General features: G+C 37.3%; 1 protein-coding gene across 2 annotated transcripts in view; it reads left to right on the forward strand.

Moving 5' to 3' along the window:
• The first annotated feature begins 452 nt into the window (after positions 1-452).
• The window catches only part of LOC133572098 (protein inscuteable homolog), a 142,400-nt gene continuing 127,116 nt past the window's right edge, over positions 453-15,736 (forward strand). For both annotated transcript variants that reach the window (XM_061924794.2, XM_061924795.2), the window contains exon 1: positions 453-756. The gene's annotated coding sequence lies outside the window, so the exon portion shown is untranslated. The remainder of the gene's footprint in view (positions 757-15,736) is intronic.

The raw sequence follows: 15,736 nt of genomic DNA on the forward strand, positions 1-15,736 counted from the left end.
ATCATGCAGCGAAGACTCGGTAGTCATGTGAAGTGCGTCAGCCCAGGCCGGCTGAGCCCGGCTCCTAATGGGAACCAGCCGTTTCGATTTGAACTCTCTTTCCCCGCTTTTAAAGCCCCGAGTTTTCCACAAGGGCTGACGTGAAAGTGGACACCCAGGAGAAGTCGCGGTCAAGGTCCAGAAACAACATCCTCTCACCTTCTCCATCCTGGGAAGGTAAACAACCTTTCCTCCTTGTCCGAGGTGGGACTTTGGTTCTGCTGCCATAGCACTTTTTGGGTGCCGGCATTTTTTTCCCTGCCCCTCCCTTGATTTCTTCTCCTCCCCTTTGCCCACATCTGGAACCCAGCTCCTCATTTATTTATATGCTCCCTGGTTTTTTTTTTGGTCCTCTCCAAAGTTCTCTTACCTTGTTGTGTTGGCAGCTTCTCCCCTTCAGATGAGGTCTGCAATTACATCTGGCCATACTGGGTCGCTGAGACTTTCCCCGCCTTCATCCACGGCAGCTCGTATGGCAGACCGAAATAGAATAGTTTCAAGTCTGTTTGGACGGCGGCCCGGCACAAACTATGCTCCGCCGCTTGACAGAGAGTAGGATGTGGGCTGGTTCTCTCCAAGACTAGGCTGCCGAGGCCAGTCACGTTCAGAGACTACGCAGTCCGGGACAGGAACGGACAGGAAGACTGAGACGGAGAGTGAGACTATGAATCCCGCTGGGAACACTTGACCTTTGAGACGGCGGAACAAGAGACCCGGGTGAGTTCAAGCAGACGTTCACTCTGGAGTATGTCTGGACCTGGTGTCAGGATGCCGCTTTGCAAAACATTTGGTAGCTGCTGCTTCCCGAGTCTTGTAACAGCTGACACTTCTCCGCTTGGGAAAAAAAAAACGTGTTTCAGTGGTGGGAAACTGGAAAGATGAACTCCGGGTCCGGGTTCACGTTCGTCCAAAGGAAATGCCATTGACTGTTTTCTCTTACACATAACTTCATTGAGCTGAGGAACTTTGGAATGATGATGTTGACACCTGTTACCTGAGAACCTTCCAGTTACTTCTAGTACGGGGGTCAGCGACCCGCGGCTCTAGAGACCTCTTGAACGGCACCCTGGTGGCTCTGTGGAGCTTTTTAAAAAAAATTTATGGAAATGGAATTGTTGTAATATGTTTTCTGTAGGGCAGCACGGTGGGACAGGGGTTAGTGCGTCTGCCTCACAATACGAAGGTCCTGAGTAGTCGTGAGTTCAATCCCGGGCTCGGGATCTTTCTGTGTGGAGTTTGCATGTTCTCCCCGTGACTGCATGGGTTCCCTCCGGGTACTCCGGCTTCCTCCCACCTCCAAAGACATGCACCTAGGGATAGGTTGATTGGCAACACTAAATGTGTGAATGTGAGTGTGAATGTTGTCTGTCTATCTGTGTTGGCCCTGCGATGAGGTGGCGACTTGTCCAGGGTGTACCCCGCCTTCCGCCCGATTGTAGCTGAGATAGGCTCCAGCACCCCCCCCCCCCGCGACCCCAAAAGGGACAAGCGGTAGAAAATGGATGGATGGATGGATGTTTTCTGTAGGAGGACAAACACGACAAAAACCTTCCTCATATTTAGAAAGCCCGCTTCTTAATATGTTTGTGTTTATGCTTCACTGATGAGAGTATTTGCCGAGCGCCGTTTTGTCCTACTAATTTCAGCGGCCCTTGAACTCATCGTTGTGTGGACTGTGACTCAACAGTTTGTTTACATGTACAACTTTCTCCGACGCTGCCACAGAAAGACGTGTTTCATGCCACTTCTCCTTTTGTCCACCAAACGTTTTATACTGTGCGTGAATGCACAAAGGTGAGCTTTGTTGACGTTATTGACTTGTTATGGAGTGCTAATCAGACATATTTGGTCACAGCATGACTACAAGCTAATCGATGCTAACATGCTATTTAGGCTAACTGTATGTACACATTGCATCATTATGCCTCGATTGTAGGTATATTTGAGCTAATTTAATTTCCTTTACTTATGTCCTCTCTGTATTTCATTTATCTTTGCATGTCTCATGACACATTAGCTGTGTTTAATATTGGCTGCATTTCTGATAGTTGTTAGTGCGCCATGTTGTTCCAGACCACAGCAAACGTTAGCCAGCCTGCAAAGATTGTAATAAATCTATTAGTAGAAGGCAGCCTGCCGTTTCCTTTAACGTGGAAATAAAAATTCATTTCCAGGAGTTATCTCACCCTCTGAGAAGTTTTACTAATGTTTTCCAATGTTGTAAAAATGTGTAGAATAAACATTACATTTCAACATTTCTGTCAACGAAGATTTGCGCCAGCCTGTGACACATAATTATGTTGATAGTAGGCTATTACAGCTAATTAGCCACTTACATCATGTGTTGCCTTCATTAAAACACATATGTAAGTCTTTAATTTTTTTGCGGCTCCAGACAGATTACTTTTTTGTATTTTTGGTCTAATATGGCCCTTTCAACATTTTGGGTTGCCGACCCCTGCTCTAGTGGAACAAATTAGGGATGTAACTAGGGATGTCCGATAATGGCTTTTTGCCGATATCCGATATTCCGCTATTGTCCAACTCTTTAATTACCGATACCGATATCAACCGATACCGATATCAACCGATATATACATTCGTGGAGTTAACACATTATTATGCCTAATTTGGACAACCAGGTATGGTGAAGATAAGGTACTTTAAAAAAAATAAAAATAAAAATAATAATAATAATAATTAATAAAATAAAATAAGATAAATAAATTTAAAAAAAATTATTGAATAAAAAAGAAAGTAAAACAATATAAAAACAGTTACAAAGAAACTAGTAATTAATGAAAATGAGTAAAATTAACTGTTAAAGGTTAGTACTATTAGTGGACCAGCAGCACACACAATCATGTGTGCTTACGGACTGTATTCCTGCAGACTGTATTGATATATATTGATATATAATGTAGGAACCAGAATATTAATAACAGAAAGAAACAACCCTTTTGTGTGGTTGAGTGTGAATGAGTGTGAATGGGGTAGGGAGGTTTTTTGGGTTGGTGCACTAATTGTAAGTGTATCTTGTGTTTTTAATGTTGATTTAATAAAAAAATAAAAAAATGTAACAGTATCAAATCTCACAGTACGATATTATCATGGTATTGTGGTCGTGGGTTTAGGACAGTGGTTGGCAAACTAAAACATTGAAAGAGCCACATTGGACCAAAAATACAAAAAAAAAAGAAAAAAAAGCTTTCACAGTCTTATAATAAGGCAACACATGATGTTGAAAAGTCATATTTTTCAACACATTTTTACAACAATAGTAAAACGGAGGCTTCTCGGAGGGTGAGATAACTCCTGGAAATTACTGTCTTTTAATGGCCAAATGTATATATGTGTGTGTCCAAGTTAAAGGAAACGGCAGGCTGTCTTCTTCTAATGGATTTATTACAATCTTTGCGAACTGGGTAACGTTTGCTGTGGTCTGGAACAACATGGCACACAAATAACTATCAGAAATGCAGCCAATATTACAAACAGATAATGTGTCATGCAAATATAAATTAAATACACAGAGGATATACGTAAAGGAAATTAAATTAGCTCATATATATCTACAAACGAGGCACAATGATGCAGCTAACCTAAAGAGCATATTAGCATTGATTAGCTTGCAGTCATGCACTGACCAAATATGCCTGATTAGCACTCCGCGCAAGTAAATAACGTCAACAAAGTTCACTTTTGTGCATTCACGTGCAGCATAAAACATTTGGTGGACAAAATGAAGGAGAAGAGGCATAAAACACGTCTTTCTGTGGCAGCGTCGGAGAAAGTTGTACATGTAAACAGACTACGGTGCGTTCAAGGACCGCTGAAATTACTAGGACAAAGTGGCGCGTGCCAAATACTCTCATCAGTGAAGCATGTTTGATATAAACAGTGGGATTTCTAATAATTAGGAAGGTTTGTGTCATCTTAACCATATTAAAAATATATTTTTTCCCCCCCCATCTTTTTCCATTTTCATTCATTTTTGAAAAAGCTCCAGGGAGCCACTAGGGTGGCGCAAAAGAATAAACACACTTACTGTAATCAAACACCAACATCATGGTAACATCATGCTTACATAGTCTAACCATGCTTATTACTAAAAACTAGATTTTTTGTTTTGGGTGCAAAGAATAGTGCAGGGACAATAATGTCCACTTTAGCATCTTTCAACTTTTACTTGCTGAGAAGCAACATATATATATATATATATATATATGTATACATGTATGTATATATATGTATATATATATATATACAGTATACATACATATATATGTATGTATGTATATATGTATGTATATATATGTATATATATATATATGTATATGTATACATATATATACATATATATATGTATGTATACATGTATATATATGCATGTATATATATATATATATATATATATATATATATATATATATATATATATATATATATATATATATATATATATATATATATATATATATATATATATATATATATATATATATTAATTTGATAGGGAATGGATAATACAGGTACTGAGAAACAGACATTTAATCATTGTTTTTTTGTACAGTGTCCTAGAGTGCTTTATAAGTAAACTGTATTATCATGAATCACTCCAGTATCGATGATACTACCCTTGGTATCGAAACTACCAACATATGGATGGATCCATCTTCTTCTTATATGTACGCCTGTAAAGTTAAAGTACCACTGATAGTTGCACACACACTAGGTGTGGTGAAATTATCCTCTGCATTTGACCCATCCCCTTGTTCACCCCCTGGGAGGTGAGGGGAGCAGTGAGCAGCAGCTGTGGCGGCGCTCGGGAATCATTTGGTGAAGCTTGTGTAGTTGTTATTATCCTCCCTCTAACTTTTATTCATCAACTTTTTTTTTTAAATTTTCGGTAAATAACTGCTTGCTTTCTGCTGCTACACTTCTGTTAAAGCTAGCTTAGCGGTTAGCATGGCCTTTTGTGGCCTGCTGCTCTCGTGCTCGGTGCGTCGCAATTTTAGCCTCGTCCTCCAGTAATAATAATACTTGTAGGGAATGTAGTTTATTTGCCGCAATGGAGCTGATGCTAACTTAAAGGGGCGGCCCTGTCATATGGTAGGGTGACCAGGTGTCCGGATTTAGGCCGGACAGTCCGGATTTTTTATGCCCTGTCTGGCGTCCGGCGCAGCATCAAGCCGGACATGTATTTGTCCTCCTTTTTGAGGCACTAGGCTTGAAGAGCGGAGTTTTTTCATCTTTGCTGGGCTGCAGCGCGATAGCCAATCAAAGACCGTAAAAAATGCCCCCAACGCAGTAACATATCAAATGATTGGCTAAGAGCGGTGTCGGATACAAATCTGCTTATCATTGGTTAAAAAAGTAAACAAGGGTTCATGTGCTGCTGCGGCATGACATTGACAGAAAGTTAGCATCATGCCAAAACGCAAGACCTCGTGTAATTCTGAATGGACAAAAGAGCACGAATTTATAACGAAAAGCAGTCGAGACTCATTCCATGGCTTCTGCACACTTTGTCGATGTGATGTCGACGTAAGTAGTCAGGGGAATGCTGCAATTGAACGGCATACGGGTACGGATAAACATAAAAGTAATAAACGTGCGGCACCTCTTCAATGAGGACATTTTTTCGTGAAGTTTCGTCGCCCCTGGATGACAAGATAACCGCTGCGAGCTGTAAGGTGTACCATGCTGTAAAGCAGTGGTTCTCAAATGGTACCCTGGGGGTATGTAATGTAATGTAAGTTCATAAACTGAACATCAAATCAAGTCGGCTATTCCATTCATTACCATAAACCCAGAGTTTCCCCCATGCCATGATGGTTTGACCCTCACTAAAATGTATGTCAAAAAGAACTGTGAAAAGAAATGCAACAATTAATTAATTAATTAATTCAGTGTTGACAGCTACATTTTTTGTAGACATGTTCCATAAATATTGATGTTAAAGATTTCTTTTTTTGTGAAGAAATGTTTAGAATTAAGTTCCTAAATCCAGGTGGATCTCTATTACAATCCCCAAAGAGGGCACTTTAAGTTGATGATTACTTCTATGTGTAGAAATCTTTATTTATAATTGAATCACTTGTTTATTTTTCAACAAGTTTTTAGTTATTTTATATCTTTTTTTCCAAATAGTTCAAGAAAGACCACTACAAATGAGCAATATTTTGCACTGTTATACAATTTAATAAATCAGAAACTGATGACATAGTGCTATATTTTACTTCTTTATCTCTTTTTTTCAACCAAAAATGTTTTGCTCTGATTAGAGGGTACTTGAATTAAAAAAATGTTCACAGGGGGTACATCACTGAAAAAAGGTTGAGAACCACTGCTGTAAAGCATCACCAGTCCTACAGAAGTTTAGACTGCGGCATGAAAGTGGACCGGGAGATTTTCAGTGACTATCCCACAGCTAAAGGGATGGCCTGTGGCCGAACAAAAGCCAAGGCATTGTGCGAGAACGTCATCGCTCACTATTCGGTACAGGAACATACCGACTACATAAAAGAAAACAACCTACCCTTTTCCGTGGCAACCGACGCCTCAAATAAAGGAACAAACAAGTGTTTTCCCATTGTGGTAAGGTATTTTCACTTTGATGAAGGCATCCAACATGTCCTGTTGGATTTTTATAGTGACAGCAACGAAACGTCAGAGAAGCCATAACAAACCAGCTGCTGGCAAAACTTTAGATGTCTGGCTTAGAGGTGAAAAACATGTCTGCATATGCAGCAGACAATGCCAGTGTCAATTGTGGCAAACATAACAGTGTGTATCAGAAGTTGAAACTGAGCCAAAAAGATGTGCTCCCTGCAAACTGTTTGGCCCATATTCTGCATAACGCAACCAGATATGCAGCAAGCAGCCTTGATGTTGATGTGGAAAATTTTTTGTGGCATTTTTTTTAAATTATATATGTTAACTACATTTAAGTCCACACATGTTATGCTTTGTGGTACTCTGCACTTGAAAAGATTCATCTCAGTGGTCACTTTTTGAACACCACAATGTATTGAATAAATACAAATACCGGTACTGTTAACAAACACTTGACTTTAATATTTTTTCCTATTCAGCCACACAAACATCATCTTTAAACCACTCAAAATTGTACTATAAATAAGAGTATACCAGAGTCCTATGTACACCATAGTAATTTATTGATATGGCGCATAATGTCCTCCTTTTTGGTGTCATGGAAATGGTCACCCTATCATATGGACACACACAAGTTAGCGCTGGCCGCCATTTTTAGCTGCAAAGTATGAGGCACAAATGACAGTCTGGGCGGTCAATTAGTCCAAAACTCGGGGAAGAAAAACCGAGTCAGTCCATAAAAGCGAAAGGTAGCAATTTTCAATGCGTTGAGTCGTGGATGACATCACCCAATGTGGACTTCAATGGAAATGATTGCTGCCTTCCAAATGACAGCGTAGCAAGGCGTTGCCCGCCCTGCCACACAACATGGCAGGTTAGCAGCTGTGCAGGGTGTGGCGTCCTCATGACTCCCTTTGCTCCCCACATAACTGGTGTCGTCGCCCTCAACCAATCGGAGAGCGGCTTACTGATCTCAGTTGGCGGAGGGTGCGAGCCGGCCACAGCTGCACATCTGTCTGGTCCAGCGAGGCTGCTCTCGGGGGAGGACGTCTCTTGCTCACATTCAGGAGATTTTCATCTAATAGTGAGTATTTTGTCTTTGGTCAAAGACTTTGGAGCATGTGTAATACGTGCTAACCGATAACCGAGGTAGGAGCCACACCGTAGTAACGGCGTAGTCCAGGGCCAAAACCAAGTTATCATACCGTAAGCTTTGAGTTTTTTCCTCGCATGTTTTTATATATTTTTTTTTTGCATTTTAACTAAACTACACATCATAGATTGGGGTTGCGCAATATCGAAAATATAGGATATAAATGATATCGATTCTATCGCCTTATTGTGACAATTATCGGTGTCTCAATTCATATTGATATCAGATGTTAAGGGTGCACAGAAATATATATATATACACACACACACACACACACACACACACACACACACACATATGTATGCATATATGTATATATACAGTGCAGGCCAAAAGTTTGGACACACCTTCTCATTTTAATGCGTCTTCCTTATTTTCATGACTATTTACATTGTAGATTGTCACCGAAGGCATCAAAACTATGACACCTGTGAGGTGAAAACCATTTCAGGTGACTACCTCTTGAAGCTCATGGAGAGAATGCCAAGAGTGTGCAAAGCAGTAATCAGAGCAAAGGGTGGCTATTTTGACGGAACTAGAATATAAAACATGTTTTCAGTTATTTCACCTTTTTTTAGTTAAGTACATAACTCCACATGTGTTCATTCATAGTTTTGATGCCTTCAGTGCAATGTAAATAGTCATGAAAATAAAGAAAACGCATTGAATGAGAAGGTGTGTCCAAACTTTTGACCTGTACTATATATATATATATATATATATATATATATATATATATATATATATGTGTGTGTGTGTATATATATATATACACACACACACACACACATACACACATATGTACAGTATGTATATACAGTATTATATATATATGGGACAACACACGATTCGATTTGATTCTTGGGGAAAACTATTCGATTCAAAACAATTGTCGATTCAATATCAACACTTTTTTATTAAAATTTGGTTCCAGTTCTATGATTAACTACATTCCTCCATAAAATAGATAAACATCTACATCAACAATATGAGTTGCCTGAGTGGCTGGACAAAACAGAATTTAAAAAAAAGAAAATTTTATTGTTATACGTCGTTGCAAATAAGAATCGCGATACATACATACATACCGGTACATACATACATACATATATTTATATATGTATGTATGTATGTATGTATGTATTCTTATTTGTAACTATACTTAATCGGTTCAAAAAGTAAAAAATCTATTGTTAACATACGTACGTACGTACGTACGTACATACATACATACATACATACATATATATATATGTATACATGTGTATATATATATATATATATATATATATATATATATATATATATGTATATATATATATATATATATATATATATATATATATATATATATATATATATATATGTGTATATATATATGTATATATATATATATATGTATATATATATATATATATATATATATATATATATATATATATATATATATATATATATATATATATATATATATATATATATATATATATAGGGCTGCAACTAACGATTCATTTGATAATCGATTAATCTGTCGATTATTACTTCGATTAATCGATTAATAATCGTATAAAAGAGACAAACTACATTTCTATCCTTTCCAGTATTTTATTGGGGGAAAAACAGCATACTGGCACCATACTTATTTTGATTATTGTTTCTCAGCTGTTTGTACATGTTGCAGTTTATAAATAAAGGTTTATAAAAAAAAATTTAAAAAAATAAAAATTGCCTCTGCGCATGCGTATAGCATAGATCCAACGAATCGATGACTAAATTAATCACCAACTATTTTTATAATCGATTTTAGTCGATATAATCGATTAGTTGCTGCAGCCCTAATATATATACATATATATATAAAAAGTGCTTTAGAAATAAAATGTACTTACAAAAAAAAAAAAAAGCGGTACATTTTTTCTATTTACAGTAATACACTGCAAAAACAACAACAACCACATATTTTACGATTTAAAAAAACAAAACGCCAGAATTTTACCATAAAAAAAACAGTGGAGCTATTTTTCCATATACAGTAATATACTGTAAAAAAGAAGAAGAAAAAACACCACAAATTCAACGATATAAATTCGGGCAACTGAGCTGCCAGTCGGAGTACGTAAAAAAAAAAAAATATATATATATATTGATCGAATGCATAGGCATGTGTGAAAAAATATCATGAGGTGAATCCTTTTACATTGTTATGAATGTATTACTCCCTATTACAGGCGGCCTTCTGAGGGCGGCCATAACCGTGACCTCTGTAAAAATGCGGCTGACATTTGACTCGGATGAAAGCAGACGCCTTTGAAGTTTGTCCACGAGAAACTGAGTCATAACTTTTGCGGTCCTCCGTGGGGGCCGTGGAGAGAATAAACCTCGGGCGTTGCAACAAATCACGGTCACGGGGCTGATGTCGGCCCCATGTTTGCCGTGTGGCGTCGGCCATAAAACGAGAAGAGCGCCACTTTATTGTGTACGTCATGCATGGCGGACACCTTACCGGGTCCATGACTCAGTGGAGCCTCGCACTTGCCGGGGACTCAATTAGGAGAGTGCAGGTATAAATTTTTGCGTAGGTGGGTCCGATATATGGCAGCCGGTGCGGGCCTCGAGTAAATCAATATCAGACTGCTTGAATTAGAGCGTTGGCTTCAAGATTCCTTTAACGTGACCTGATTTTTTTTTTCTTTTTCTACATCTTAACCCCTCTTGCTCGCCTGCTGCCCGTGCACATCTGCTAATTGGACAGAGGTTAGGACCTGCCATTCTTCTGTTGCATGCTGGGATGGCGCCGTGTTAGTGTAACTCCTTCACACGCAACGACGTCCTCACTTTTCTTCTGACGGGCTTTAAAAGGGGAACTGCACTTTTTGGCGAATTTTATGAGAGACGAGAAGACAAAAGGTTTTTTGTTTTGCTTTCTAACATGCAAAAATCGGCCTCTAAATCGCTTTAAAAATGCATTCAAAAAGCGTCAACAATACTTAATTTACGTTCTGTCACCTGTAAAATAACCGAACTGTAGCGACATTGTTATTGCAAGAGCGAACAATGAGGAACCCTTTTTTTTTTTAGCGTAGTAACACATCGGCATGCTACGGTATTAGCCGTAAAAGCTAACTACGGCAAGAGATAAGTTAGCTTCTACGACAACACAAAAGGCATTTGAGTTTGTAATACACAACAATGCAATAGGACACCAATCTGTACTGAGTGAAAAACATGAACAATCATATAACAGCAGGGGTGTCCTTTTTCCATTGAGGGCCGCACACTGAAAATACAAAGCACGCGATATTTTTTCATTTTCAAAACCAATACAATATACACTTTTTTTTTTTTTTAACCTTTGGGACTCCCTCAAGTTAGGTCCTAGGGACCCAGAAGGGTTTCATTCTTAAAAAAGGTTAAAAATAAGTCTTTTTTTATTTTTTTAATTAAAGGCTTTAATCTCTAATTCAACTTCAGGTGGAAAAAAAATTAATTAATAATAAAAAATAAATAAAAATAATAATAATAATAATAATAATAATAAAATAAATAAAAAAAATAAAAAATTATATATATATATATATATATATATATATATATATATATATATATATATAAAGTTAAAGTTAAAGTTCTAATGATTGTCACACACACACACTAGGTGTGGCAAAATTATTCTCTGCATTTGACCCATCACCAGGCGGCGAGGGGAGCAGTGAGCAGCAGCGGTGGCCGCACCCGGGAATCATTTTTGGTGATTTAATCCCTAATTCCAACCCTTGATGCTGAATATCAAGCAGGGAAGTAACGGGTCCCATTTTTATAGTCTTTGGCATATATATATATTATTTAAAAAAATATATATTTTTATTTTTTTACATTTTATGAGCTTTTTGTCAAAACCCTATTTTTATGGGCAAAAATACAAAATATACAATATTTTTCCCAAAAAGATTTTCAAAGTGGAATATTTGACGTGAAGTAATTGGATCCCTAAATAGGTCAATAATTCTTAACAAAATTGATTTGAATTTGTTATTATTTTTATTAATTTTTTTTTAGCAAAGACAGCTGTTTTTTAATTCCACTGAAATTCTTGGGGACTCTAAAGTGCCCCACTCGCAAAAAGGTAATGCTTTTTTCTTTTTTTTCACATTCAACACTTAAATGTATATATAAGCTTCAGATAATATATAGTGTAATTAGTTTAGTATATTTATAATAACAATCAATATAGTAATTATTATAATTAGTATCAGTACATAATTAGTATGTATTTTTTAAAATAATTTTCACATTTTTCATGTTTTTTTGTTTGTTGTATTTGTGTCCTTTTTGTCCTTAAATCAGTCAATAGTTCATAGCAACATTGATTTTGATTCATTTTTATTTTTTGAGAAATTAAAAAAAAAATTTGTGTTATTAGAGTCAACAATGCAACTTTTTCTCATTGTATTTCACCTATTTGCTCTTTTATTCCACTTTTTAATGTTTAAAAAAAAAAAAGTTTTTAATATTTTTTAGAACACAGTGTCGCGGGCCGGTAAAACATTAGCTGCGGACAGCAAATGGCCCTTGGGCCACACTTTGGACACCTCTGTATTACAGTATCTGTGAAGTATTATTTAATGTTTTGTTTGTACACAGCCAGCCAGACAGTGTATGTACTGTAGTTGTTGTAATAACGTGCATGATGTGCTGCGTGTATTATAATCAATATAAAGTGTGAATCACTCGATGGACAGTCGTGCATTTGGTCCAGCTGGCCGGGGATGTTGTTTCCGGTTTATTTGGGGAAGCACTCCATTTATGTCAAAATACCTTGGCTCCAAATTCCACATTTACAGCGTCACTTTTGCCTCACTCTCTCGGAATCACCCTTCCTTTGTGCTGACTTCTAGAAGCTGTAGGTCATCCTCCGTATATTTAGCTTCAAAAACACAAGGTTGTGAATCTTCATTTGTCTAAAAATAGTCGTTTTCGTTGTTTATTACCAAGTCTGCCAACACTTGCGTTTGCTTCCGGAAGTAGGAACACACATTTGTTGCCAGAAGTTGGAAGTGCAAATGGAAATAAATGCGCAGAGGAATTAGTTACGGAAAATACGGTAAATATTGTACATATTACATATTGTTATGGAGGTGTCTGATACTACCTTATATATATATATATGTATATATATATATATATATATATATATATATATATATATATATATATATATATATATATATATATATATATATATATATATATATATATATATATATACTTCCAGTGTGTATATTGTACATATTACATATTGTTATGAAGGTGTCTGTTACTACATTATATATATATACTTGCAGTGTATATATTGTGCACATTACATATTGTTATGAAGGTGTCTGTTACTACATTATATATATATACTTGCAGTGCGTATATTGTACATATTACATATTGTTATGAAGGTGTCAGTTACTACATTATATATATACTTGCAGTGTGTATATTGTGCATATTACATATTGTTATGAAGGTGTCTGTTACTACATTATATCTATATACTTGCAGTGCGTATATTGTACATATTACATATTGTTATGAAGGTGTCTGTTACTACATTATATAGATACTTGCAGTGTGTATATTGTGCATATTACATATTGTTATGAAGGTGTCTGTTACTACTATATATATATACTTGCAGTAAGTATATTGTACATATTACATATTGTTATGAAGGTGTCTGTTACTACATTATATACATACTTGCAGTGTGTATACAAAACATATTACAAACTGTTATTAAGGTGTCTGTTACTACATTATATATATACTTCCAGTGTGCATATTGCACATATTACATATTGTTATGAAGGTGTCTGTTACTACATTATATATATACTTGCAGTAAGTATATTGTGCATATTACATATTGTTATGAAGGTGTCTGTTACTACATTATATATATACTTCCAGTGTGCATATTGTGCATATTACATATTGTTATGAAAGTGTCTGTTATTACATTATATATATACTTCCAGTGTGTATATTGTGCATATTACATATTGTTATGAAGGTGTCTGTTACTACATTATATATATACTTGCAGTATGTATATTGTGCATATTACATATTGTTATGAAGGTGTCTGCTGCTAAACATTGGAACTGTGTGTATGTATGTGTGTATGTATGTGTGTATATATATATATATATATATATATATATATATATAAACCTGCTTTGATCTTGAAGTGTGCGGCATTCAGTAGCAAGAGTTTGGACACCCCTGGCGTAGATAAAAGAACATTTAGGTGACTTGTTGAGTGTCAGACTTGTTCTTGCATTCCTGGCATGATTTACTTATCACAACGACCCCATGTGGCTCTTATTTACGTCTGCTGGAAGACGCCTAAAATAAAAAGCGGCCTGCCTTGAAGTGGTGCCTGTGTTCCTTTTCTCAGACCCGCCTTGCGGATCCTCCACACCCCTGGCTGTACTCCTCGTTCTGCCCGTCTCGCCTCCTAATGTCCAACAGCTGTGAAACAGCTGCCGCGACGACCCGGGCCAACGGCCGGTCCGAAGGCTGGGTGCTCCCGCTTGGTGTTTTTATGCGGACCGAGCTTTCGGCCGCGAGGCCGTGAATCTGCACGTGGGCGTTGACGTATGTACGGCTGTCAATAAATTGTGCGAATGGATCCTTTCTGGAGCCGCCCAGTCCTCCTGACATCTAAACCTTGGGCCGTAACCGAGCCCGTGCCATTTCGGAGGCACTCTATCTTGCTGAAGGAGCCGTGTGACACAAATGAGGCGAGGATCACGCTAAGATCTCCTGGTGGGAAGCTGCTTCTAAATGATTCTCCATGTCCATACTTGAAGGCTCCAGACCGCTTTCTCCAGAGTTTATGACTTCAAACCTCTGGCAGGGCTTTAAAGACCAACCATGGATATATTGTTTTTACATGTATTCCTGAGGATACTTTTATTAGAGCCATGGCTTCTCTGGGTCTGCCAGTGTTTTGTCAGCGCGCGCACACATAGTGGTGTAAGGGGTTCACAACAACCCAGAAGGACTTTGACCCAGACCTAATTGAGCATCTTTAGTTGGCTACAACTCAGACATGCTGAAGGGGTTTTGCCGTACAAGAAACCTACTATACCACATACCAGTGACGTGCAGTCACTAGAGGCAGGTGAGGCAGGGCCTCACCTGCCATCATGGAAAGAAAAAAAATGTAAAAAGAAAAAAAAAAAATTAAATTGTTATATGTATCCAGTGATTATACTATAAAGTTATTTTCCATTTAACTTCACCAGTTTTAGATTATTTTTATTCAAAATCGCTGAATTTTCACATTTGCCGTTCAAATACTGAGAAGAGACGGTGCGGTGAACAGCAGCCAGTTGAGGCACGTCACTCAGTGCCTCAACATGGATTCCGAACACTCGGCTAACTGCTGGCCTGCTGTGCAGTGAGACCGTATTGCTATATGAATTATATTATACATTTCCATAGTTTAGTTAGCTGAGGTATATAATGTACAGTGTATTTTGTCAACAACTGTATGTGTGTAACGTATTTCTTGTGCTGAGCGATCATAAAACTGCTGCAAAAGACGCACTGGCTGAGGCTCCAGTGATCCCGCCTCCTGCACCCCCGCCGTAGAATTGTTATATCAACTAAAGCCCACACTTAAACTTTCCACGTGCAAGATTGAATCTATTTAAAAAAGTTATTTCATAAGAAGCCAAAAAGTGCAAAAACAATAATGTTCGTGTTGGAGGAGTTGTGAATGACTGCAGGGCCACAACATTAGGTACACCTGCAGACTGCAGGTGTAAACTTTCCACGTGCAAGATTGAATCTATTTAAAGAAGCGTAACCGAGGGTTTATAAATGTCGCCTATACTGTATGAAACTACAAAATAACAAACACGGAAG

Source organism: Nerophis lumbriciformis, linkage group LG29 (genome assembly GCF_033978685.3).
Source record: "Nerophis lumbriciformis linkage group LG29, RoL_Nlum_v2.1, whole genome shotgun sequence".
Lineage (NCBI taxonomy): Eukaryota > Metazoa > Chordata > Actinopteri > Syngnathiformes > Syngnathidae > Nerophis > Nerophis lumbriciformis.